The 11,708-nt window shown below is 35.8% G+C and overlaps 1 pseudogene; it reads left to right on the top strand.

Moving 5' to 3' along the window:
* The first annotated feature begins 8,743 nt into the window (after positions 1–8,743).
* Positions 8,744–10,555, top strand: LOC114742565 (F-box/kelch-repeat protein At1g26930-like; annotated as a pseudogene).
* Positions 10,556–11,708: the final 1,153 nt, after the last annotated feature.

Here is an 11,708-nt window from a genome sequence, read left to right as displayed (position 1 = left end):
CTCATTTACAAAAATTACAAAAATTACTTAAATTAGTTATTTGTAATAAATAAGTGTTGTCCTTTCTAAAATATCCATATTAAGTATATGTATTAGAGTAGAAATCTTTTAAGATATGGAATCATCATGGTGATTATCTGGAATAAATAAATAAATATGAGAAACAAAATAAATTAAAATTTTATACTTAATATTAAATTAAATATTTAATTAACTTTTATATTTAACAACGAAGATACTCTTCCGATCTTAAATATAAGACATTTATACATACCAATATAAAAGTCTTATATTTAATATCGGAGGAAGAGTACACAATAAGTAATAAGGAACTGAGAGAGAAACCCAGAAGAAACCTCGGGTTCAACATCTTAAACAATGACATTTCCCTAACTATATCTTTTCCTCTTTTTTATTCTAATATTTTGCAAAAATAAAAATTTAAAAAAAAAGGTGGGAGAGATTCCTTGTGAGAATGAGATAGAATTGATGAAATGGGCAGCATGAGATAGATATGAATATGATGAATGGAAGTTAAAAGAAGTACGTCTCTTCCTTTGGCATTTTCTCTCCCCCTTCCCTTCTTACCTCTCCCCCGCGGCGCGGCTTGACTAGTTCCCATTTAACTTTCTCTTGTTTTTTTTGGGGTTAAATCCCGACTTAAATCCAGTTGATTTGGGTTCTAAATATGTGCCACCTTTTGGCTACTAATATAAAAACTAATTAATTATTTTTTTTTGATAAAATAGTGAAAATAATAATTGAGAGGAATGGTTTTTGAAGTGGTTGGTGTGGAACTAAAACAGCAAGTGGGTGAGAGGCAAGAAAGATGGATGCTCTCCCAATCATATATAAGTATAGCAAATGTTAATTTAATCAAAACCTCCCCAATTTAATGTGTTGTTGGGGTATGATGAAATTAGTGCTGACTAGTTTGGTCTAATCAGTAATTAAGGATAAAAAGGGGGAGGTTGGTAAGTAATTAATTAAGAAGGGGGCGCTATTAGATTTAAAAATAGGATGATGGGGGGAGGTGGGGCCCTTCGACAGTTAAAAATGAAGCTAATATGCAAAACCGTGTCATGTAAACAACATACATGTCACGTGGGTGTATTAGCCCCTCCACTTCTCCCTTCTTCTCTTTCACTCCACCACCACCCACAACCACCACCTTCGTATTCCCCCTCTCTCAACCTCCCCCCCCCCCCCAAAATTATGGATTCTTCTCACATTTATCGTTTTTTTAAAAAATATTTTCGTAATTTATATTTGAAACATAAATAGAAATACCTTTCTCACTAGTTCAGTCATAGATTTTTACTAATTTTGATATGCTTAAGACATGTTGTTAGTTTGTTATTGGCCGGGTTTGAGACTCATGGATGAGAGGAAAGCCAAGAGAAAATTTAAAAATAAGAAAGACACAATACCATAAAATAACTTCGAAATACAATAAAAAAAATTAATATTTTTTGACCCTTTTTTGTTATCTGATTCCAAATTAACTCTTTATTTGAATATGAAAAAAAAATAGAGATGAAAGAATAGCTGGAGAAAAACTCCATAAAACAGTAAGATTTTTTTTTTTGGAATTCTATTTTCCTGGTATTTTGTTTGCCTGTTTTCCCCTCATTTTTCCTTCCCTCCAAGCATAACCTAAAGAGTTAGACCAGCCATTAGTTCGTCATTTTTTTTATTTTTTAAAAATAAAAACAGTTAGGTCAGTTCAAATTTTTAATAGCACGGTTTCACATAAAAATACAATGAGGCGGTTAACGGACAAAAACAGAAACTTTTTTGATGATGTACTATAAAATCTTAAAGCATCCCCCCTACAAACACACACAAATATGAAGGTTTGTGGGGATTTTTGGTTTGTTTGATTAGCATTCTAGGGTCAAAATAGTTAAATATACTCAATTTCATCAAGAGATGCTTAATTTATCCACATGCATATTTTAAGAAAATCAAATAATTTAATTAATTATAACAAATGTAACATGATCTTGATAATTAAAATAGATCCATGTTTTCTGTTTGTAAATCATTACAACTAAATTAACTCTTATATTAAAAACCGATGAATGTAAGATATTATCCCAGACTTTATTAATGGCCTTTCATTGGTTTGGAATTACACAACTTTATCTCCAAAGTTTCAAAAAAAAAAAAAAAGATTAGGTAGCAGTTTTTGTCAATTGGCCGGACCGGAATGAATTAGCCCGCAGTGTGCGCGTAGATATATATCCGTGTGTGGTTAATTAATTCAAATTCAAAATTAAATCACTAAAAGCTCTCACGCGCACACAACGCCCATCCTTCCTCATCCTCTCTTCTATATCCTTTTTTGGGTCGTCAACATTTGCGTGCGTGTTTGTTTGTTAATACTCATCCGATTCTATTTAGAAGATAGGGGAAAAAGGTTTTTTTTTCCAATTTATAAGTCAAATCATAATTTTTTTTATATTTATGTACTATTTTATTTATTATTTATTATAATGTAGATAATAATTTTCAAAAATATATATATTAAATAAGAATAAAATTAAAAAATTTGTTATATTTTAATTGAGTGATAATACGGTTTAAATATTTTTTTTAATATACGACATGACACAGGAAGACCCAAAAGTTGAAAAGTCTCGTACGTACCATCCCCTGAGTTGGTTATGCGTTTTGATTTTTCAAGCTAGCCAGCGGCTCATATATCGGACACCATCCTGGAACCAGTCCAATGTTTTCCCATAATTAATTAATTATTTAAATTATAGTTTTAAGGGAAAAAGATTATACGTCGTTTAGCGTGCGGTTTGATTGGGCAAAGGGATGCATTAAGGCGTTTTTCTCAACCTCCAATAATGCTTCACATGGCCACACGCCTTTACAAGATAAACCGACACGTGGACGGCCGTCATTGGAGGGAAATGTAGCCTCGGGTTTATTGAGCCTAGGATTATTATAATTGCTCAGTGCACGCCAAGAATCTTTTTTGTGGGTTGGGCATGGTGGAATTGCTTGGTTTTGAAGTTTGTTATATTTATTTCACCTCCTTTCTTTTTATTATTATTATTATAATAATATTATCATCAAATTATACATACGTTTATCTCTTCATAATTACCATATCAAAAGTGGCCCATGCACGTGCCCCTGTTCTTAAAAGGAAAAAAAAAAGATTATTTTTTAAAATGTTTTTTTTTTTGGGTTTCTCCAGTACAATTTCAATCCCTCCTTTCATCACTCAGAAAAGCCTATTTGCTAAAATTAATAGTAGCTTTATCTTTTCCTTGCATTATTGTAATTTTATTGGTAGACATGCTTCTTTTTATAATTAACAGTTAACACACTACTACTCCCTCACTTTCTTTTTATATAAATATATATTTAATAATCACTTCTCTTTAATTCTGAGGAAAAGATAATATATAGAAATATCATCATGGTTTTTTGTTTTGCTTGAGAAAATAAACCCATCATCACATCATCTCCGTCTTTTTAGTTTTAATTCTTCCCTTTTCTGTTAATGCCTCACAAAATCTGTCCTCTTATGTCTTCTTCAGCCTATCAAAAAAATATATATTTATATATTTCTGTATGAACTCAGATTATGCTCAGATTGTATGTTCACTAAGTTTTGTCTCCACTTTGTTGTGATTATAGTAATGTTAAAAAAAACAAATATCTAAGAATCCAATAAGGTCGTTGTTAAGAAAAATTCTTCTTTTGATTCAAACCTGTCTCTGGGAACACATAATTACAAAAGGGTAAAATAACAGAGAGTTTAAGAATAATTCTACACAACCTCGATGCTTTTTTGAGGGTATTATTGTAAGTACAGGGAAAAAAAATATATTCACTAGAAAGTCATAATAATTGAGTAGCACATAATGATAAGTTTCGGTATAAAAAATAACAATAATTTTGTAACAGCTCACTTGTTATTTGAATTTTTTTGGTAATTATATTACTTTTTTTTTTTGAAACTTCATATTAATCCTTTATATATATTTTTTTCATGATTCTGTATTATAAAGTTTCTAATCTTAAAAACAAAATTATTATAAGAGTGTGATCTTAGGTCATGTACAATAATTATTAGCGAAATGAAATCATGTTTGAAACAAACAAAAAAGTGGGGAAATTAAGAAAAAGGGAGTACTTAACAGTGAACATGGATTATTATTATCATGCCACATGAAAATGCTAATTGTTCCTTTGTTTGTACTTGGTAGTATTTGTTAAGGAAAGTACACTGTGTACGAACATAAATTTTCAAACAAATGGGTCAAAAAAAATTAATTCCAATGTCGTAATTATTTGTCAATATAAATCAAAATAACAAAGTAAAACATCGTCCGCATCAGCATCATAATAAATAGCAACAGTAATAATTATCTCTGAATCCTGATTAATTACTTAATCTTTTTAACTTTTTTTAATTTCAAACTTTTCAGACCACTACGAGATTTTCATAGGATTTATTTTATTTTATTCTTCTGGGGGCATGAATGAAAGATAGAAGAATTAATAATACGGGAGGAGGCAATATCTAAGTAGTGCTTAAAAGTCATAATTAAGGTAAACAATGAGTCATCACAATGATTATGGATTATAAATACTTTATATTAATTTAATACAGCAAATGGAAAGCAAAAGCCGACACACACGGACATTCCCCCATCTGTAGTCTCATTGTTAATATATACTCTACTGCTTGTATAATTAAGATTTAATATTCTCTTAAAATGTTATTTTCTATAATTAAATTAAATATACAGTATGAATTTTAATTTTATAGAACCACTACAGGTGTCGAGACTGTGAAAGTGAGAAAAATAAGGGGATAAGGGAGGTTTTAGGAGAAAGCATAAAGGTCGGCCGACACGTGTCAGGAAAAGCCATGCTGATGTCGTTTGCGTATGGGAGCGTACCTCTCTCGGTGGTCGCGCGCCTAGGCAAGAGAATCCAGAGGAAGCACGTATGCGGTGGCGCACGTGTTTGGGATTTAAATAGTGGTTGGCTCCAAAGCAAATAAAGTAATCCTCTCCTTCTCCTTCTCCACGAGCTGAGCAGGCAAATTAAATTAAAAATAAAATAAAGAAATATACTATATCATATTAGGGAGTGGCAAGCAAACAGAAGTTTTGTGACTTCGAAAAGATAGATGAGATTGAGATCGCAAATGCATGCACATCAGCACATGCGACGCACCTTTCCCTCCACTTTCGGGCTCACTACACGACGTCGTCTCTATTCTCCGCTACCTCCTCCTCCTAATCCCTCTCAATAACTCCATCCACGAGGACATTGCTGTCTTTTCACCCCATGAATATTGCCTTTACTACTACTTTTTTTTAAAATAATAATTCATATAATTTTTTTTTAAAATGTGAGTGAGTGCAATTACACACCGTAAGAATATTATATAAAATGGAAGAGAAATAAGAGTAGTAATAATGGAGCAGAAAATAGGGGCACATATGTGTATGTATGTACGTAAAATAAATATGGTTGAAGTTTGGGAATAAAATAATAATTAGGAGTGATAGGGATAGAATTTGATAAATATTGACTTTGGTAAACAAAGGAGAATATATAGAGATGAGAGGAGAAAGAAGACGGTGGGGACCAGTGACAGGACCAGAGAGCTGATTCCAACGAATGCTAGTTGTCCATCACAGCTAAGCCCCTCTTGTTTTCTCATTCCCCCCTTTCTCTCCCCCCCCCCCTCCCTCCCTTCCCTTATTATCCATTCATTAATCCCCTTTAATTTAATGCCTCCCTAAACTCCCCTATCTCTCTCCTCCTCCTCCTTTTTCACCCTACAATATTAATAATAAAATAATAAAATGTGTATGAAAAATAAAAATTTTATTTTCCCGATTCTACAACTCATTAAAATTATTTAAAATTACTTTAAAATAGTGAATGTGAAAAAAAAATATTTTTCTAAATATACTCTTATTCACTAAGAAGTGAGATGAATTGGAGTTTTATACACGTACAGTTTAGGGATAATTTGGGGATATCCAAATATTAATCTTTGTAGAATTTAAATGAATGTCGTCCCACTTTTATGACCAGGGTTAAGTATTATTTATATTATCGTTGGAGATAAGTTGGAAAAAGGGGGGGGGGGGAGAAAAGGTAAGAACATGGCATATCATATATGACCATTTTTGGCCAATATGCATAAATGATCATTCAAACCACGGAATTGAATTCAAAATTATGTTCCCCCCCGCCACCATTAATACGCCAGCCGCTCCCACTTATACTATTTCCTCCCCCCCATTACACTCTCAGTTCCTCAAACGTCTCTCAATTAATTCTAAATAATACAACACACACATATGCATATATATATTTATATGTATAGATATTATCACTTTGTTTTTTTTAATTAAAAAGAAAGAAAGAAAGAAAGAGGAGATTGGAAGAAGGAGGGAAAATGCCGACCAAGATGGGTACTTTTGGGGGATGAGAAGGAACAGAATAAAAGAATGACAGAAAGAGATTGATTATAATCCAAAGCACGAAAGTGAAACGGGAAAAAAGTCCTCACCCCCTTGCTAATCAGCATTTTGGTTCACCGTTAATCAAATGCTCACACATGCATCCATCATTAAAAGCTTGATGTGATTTTACTTCCCCCATTTTCGTTCTCCTTTCTCTTTAAATTTCAACACCAATATTATGAGCCCCATATTAACCCAAAAAAAAAAAAAAGTCTTATAAGACCTTAGATTCTCTCTTTCCACTAGTTAGCTGCTTTCCAAATATTTGTATTCGTGACACATGCATATATGAAGCGATTAATTAAGGAAATATAATAAACATATTAATGCCAGATTACGATTAAAAAAAACCCCAAAAAAGAAAGAAGAAAAGTGTGAAATGATTATGTATGGGAGAATCTACAAACAGTGTGGTGCTGGAAAATTGTGCTCCATCAATTTCTTCATTTGCCGACCTGTCTTAATCCTGGGCACTATTTATTCCTCTGCGCAACCCCCCAATTATTCAGATATTATTATTTAATTATGTTCATTAAGCACGGTTATTTGACCCTAATTTGCTTGATTTGTCGTTACTAATTTTTAATTAATATATAAAAAATTTATCATGGCAGGGACAAAGACCGGAAAAAGGGAAAAAGGGAAAATTTTGACATGACAGTAAAATCAAAAAGGGCACGAGCCGAAAACGCAAAGAAGATTTGGGAACAGCAAAATGGAGCTAAATCTGCCTTTTTTGACTTAAGCGTTCTGATCTAAACCGTGTTCGGTAGTAGTAACAGTAATAATTATTAATCTTATTATAATTAATAAATAATTAACCTTTAATGACCATAATTTCCTTTTTATCGTTACAGAAAGAAAACAGCTGCTACGTTTGCTCCAATATTGACCAGTCAAAGGTCACATCGCATGGAGTTAAGCACCAGGTTAATTAACTGCCTGGGCAAAATGATATTAATCCGGGGTTTAGCTTTTTCATGATTCGTGTTGGACCAATGAAAACTCGCCATCCGATGGTACCGCGTCGCTGGTGACCACAGCCCCCGGCCGAATCATCACGAGAAATTGACCAGCCGATTATTTGGAATCAAAATCCGACGGTTCACAGAGACGTATGGGTAACGGAGAACTCCTCATCGCTTTCTCTTTCCTGCTTTTCAGTTTTTACTCTGAGTCAGCGAACCGGGGGGAAGGGCGGGAGAGAGAGAGATTTGATTCTCCCGAGTCAACACGTGGCCAGACCGGCGGTTACCGGCCACCGGTTCCATAACGGCGACTGGCACGGCGAACCTATGATGGGCCCACCAACCACCGCCTCCGTCAGTTTCTTTCCTTCCTTTTTTTTTTTTTTGCCCTTTTAATATTAATATTAATTTCATAGCAAACAAAAAATATTAAGGAATTGTTAAATTATAAATTAGGATATGATTTAAGAGAGATAAGGCATGGAAGAGGGGTCCTCTATTGAGATTTTGCTCCAAACCTTCATTTGGTTTTGCACGGAGAATTTCAAGGAGCAACGGAGAACCAAGAACGCCAAGAACGGAGAGGGTCTAGAGAAAGAGAAAGGAGTCTTCTGGGTATACATGTAGTAGTGTGTGTTGAAGAGAGAGAGAGAGAGAGAGATTTGAAGATTGATGTCCAATTTGAAATTTGCCGATCGGGTTCCTTAATTTTTCTTCTTATCCAGTCGTAAGTCTGTTGCATTCTTATTTCTGGTTTTGAGCTTTCTTATGAATGAGACGATTAATAGCTTATGAATTGGGTTCCGGTGAAGATTTTTAGAGATCTAACTAAATTTCCCTTTCTGTCGAGGTTGGAGGCAAAAAATTACTGGGCTGTATTCGAAATTAAATATTTGATTTCCACATTGGAATATTGGACTGGTTTCTTGTCACATTCGATTCCGTCATTTGAAATTCGTTGATGGGTGTTCATTTGAAGTTCGAATTGTTTGCGGTGTTTTGCTTTCTGGTATCTCTCCTTTGTTGACGAATTTGGTTCCACATAAGGCATTTACCTTTGCGCCTGGATAATTTTGCTGAATGGATTCTGATCTGTAATCGTGCTTTCATTTCATGTTGTGCTTTGGTTCAATTTTTAGCCAAGCGTGAGGAAGTTATTTAATATTCTGTGCAGATTTTCTGTTTCTGAGAAGAGGAGGAAAAAATTAACTTTTGAATTTCATTTCATTACTTGTTTGAATAGGTTCTTCATTTGACCGAGCTTCTGGGGAGTTGCGGTGCTCCGATTGCTCCTCTCTCTGCTGTTGAATTTGTTTCTTCCAGTAAAGACAGAAGGAAGCGGATTGGGTTTGAGAACTTGTTGCCGCTTCGCGTTCTTGCCGCATAGACATGTTGGACGGTCGTTCCTGTGTATTTCCAAGGTTGTTTTCTGGCACTTGTCCGGCAGAGAGCAACTGGTCTTTCATGAATTATCTGCCGGACTTGGACATTAAAAATGGCAAGCGCCCTTTAGAAATCGATGGCGAGGATGGACCCCGGTCAAACAAGCTTACCAAGATATTGGACCATCGAGCTGAAGGGGTTTGGACTTTGCTTGAACAGCAATCTTGTCAGGTTGAAGATTCACTGGACTCTTCCGTTATTCCCCCAATGGACCAGGACGGATCCCAAATCCCGGGAAGGAGGAAGCACTGTGAGCCATTCAAAGATTTCAAGAGAGATGAAATGGCTGGAGCTGGGCCTGACCAACCCTCTGATGAACGAGAGCAGCATCATGCTGGCGATTCATCAGATTCTGTTGATTCTCAGTCTCATAATCAGCAGCAGGCCGGGGATTCTTCAGATTCCAGTGACCAGCAATCTAATGAAGAACAGCAGCAGCAGCGTGGCTCAGGTTCATTGAATTCTGGTAACCAACAATCTGATGAGCAGCAACAGCAGCAAGCTGGGGATTCATCTGCTTCTGGTTGTCTTTTTCCACGCATGAACCGCGACAGTTCAATTGCCTGTCTTAGCCGCTGTTCAAGGTCTGATTATGGTTCTCTTGCCTCACTAAACAGGAGCTTTTGTCACTTGATCCGAAGTGGTGAGCTCTACACTTGGAGGAGATTGAATGGCATCATTGAACACTGGATTTATTTTCATGTGAGCTCCTTGAATGGGAAGCTTATGATCCAATTCGTCAGCGGTGGATGCATTTACCCAGGATGGCTTCTAATGAATGCTTCATGTGTTCTGATAAGGAGTCCTTGGCTGTAGGCACTGAACTTCTTGTATTTGGGAAGGAAATGACATCCCATGTCATTTACAGATACAGTCTTTTGACAAACTCGTGGTCATCTGGTATGAGAATGAATGCTCCTAGATGCCTGTTCGGATCTGCTAGCCTTGGAGAGATAGCGATTTTGGCTGGTGGTTGTGACTCAGAGGGGCGTATTCTCAGCTCAGCGGAACTCTATAATTCTGAGACTCAGACTTGGGAGGTTCTCCCAAGCATGAACAAGCCCAGGAAAATGTGTTCTGGGGTTTTATGGATGGAAAATTCTATGTTATTGGGGGAATTGGAGGGCCAGAATCGAAGCTTCTTACTTGTGGTGAGGAGTACAATTTGCAGACAAGAACATGGACAGAATTCCTAACATGTCCCCCGGACGTAGTGCTAGGGGGGCTGAAATGCCCGCTACTGCCGAGGCTCCACCTCTGGTTGCAGTTGTAGATGATGAATTGTACGCTGCTGATTATGCTGACATGGAAGTCAAGAAATATGACAAGGACAGGAAACAGTGGTCTGTTATGGGAGACTGCCTGAACGGGCAGTTTCTGTGAATGGTTGGGGTCTTGCCTTCAGGGCCTGTGGGAATCGCCTTATTGTCATTGGTGGACCTAGGACTCATGGTGAGGGTTTTATTGAACTCAACGCATGGGTTCCCAGTGAAGGACCTCCCCAGTGGAACCTGCTTGCCAGAAAGCGGTCTGGTAACTTTGTTTATAATTGTGCTGTCATGGGATGCTGAGGGATTGTATTGTCAAGGGTTACACACTATAATGCTTCAAATCCAGTGGGATGCACAAATTCATTCATCCATTGACACAGGATGGTCTGCTAAATATGCTAATTGGTACCTTCCCCCTTCTTTCTAAGTATTTCCTTGAAAAGGTGGGGGAGGATTGGGGGAAGAGATTCAGATTTTTCTCAAGATTGGCTGATAAGTTTTACTGAAGGAGGTCTTGAGTCTTTTAGCTTTAAAATTTTCAATTAATATTTTCTTCCATTGAAATTGTATCTTCCCCCATTTTCCGTTGACATGAATTTTCACAAGTTGGTTTCATGCAGCTCAGAATAGGTTAAATAATTGAAGTTCCAACACAATTGTAGTTGTTAGTAGCGTTTGCCTAAGCCATTTGAAGAACATACAACTAGATATTTGATTTGAAGATCATACATTTTCTTAGATTGAAATGACAAAATAATTTCTGCGATTGTTTTATTAATTTGTATTATGTATCAATCCAATTTGCTATTTGAATTCAAGATCTCTGTATTTCGAGCTTTATTTAGTCTGGAAAGTAGTGGTGCATGACCAATTCGTATCAAAATTAAAATTCTCAGCGGTTCACTTATTGATTTTGGCGTAAGAGTTATAACAGCACAGAGGCTCGAACTAGGTAGATTTGCATCCCTAAAAATATACAGACTTCATGAAGAATGTGTTTCCCACACCTGTTGAAACAATAATTTTCGAATACAATTGTCAAGAATTGTCGGGACTCGGGGGGAGCAATACAGTTAATAAACATTGATGGAAATTTGTGCTGTATCATTTTCCCATAATCACTATGGTTATTGAATGTCGTTTAACTGGAAAACTCCTTGTTGTCTATGTAATTGCGTCAGCTATATTTGGATACCACTATTTCTAGTTTCTTGTACATGTAAATATTGTTATCAGAATTATGCTCTTATCTGATTAGTGCAATCCTATTAAATGTTTATCTTGAGTCTTTCAATCGCAAGATTGTGGTAATGGTCCAGATTCCATCTGGCACAGCAGAGCTGCTTTAATTATCCTTGCCTGGTGGTTGCATCACCTTTATTGGTTATCCAATTCATATTGATAGCCAGATTATCAAATCTACTCCTCAAAGATCGATGTTTCGCTATCTTTTGCTCAAAGTTTTCTCACATTGATAGGAGTGTTGAAAGAGAGGCGTAGTACAATTT

This window comes from Neltuma alba, unplaced genomic scaffold, assembly GCF_004799145.2.
Source record: "Neltuma alba isolate B1F8T4 unplaced genomic scaffold, ASM479914v2 tig00003811_pilon, whole genome shotgun sequence".
NCBI lineage: Eukaryota > Viridiplantae > Streptophyta > Magnoliopsida > Fabales > Fabaceae > Neltuma > Neltuma alba.
This window is presented reverse-complemented; position numbering and strand designations above follow the sequence as displayed.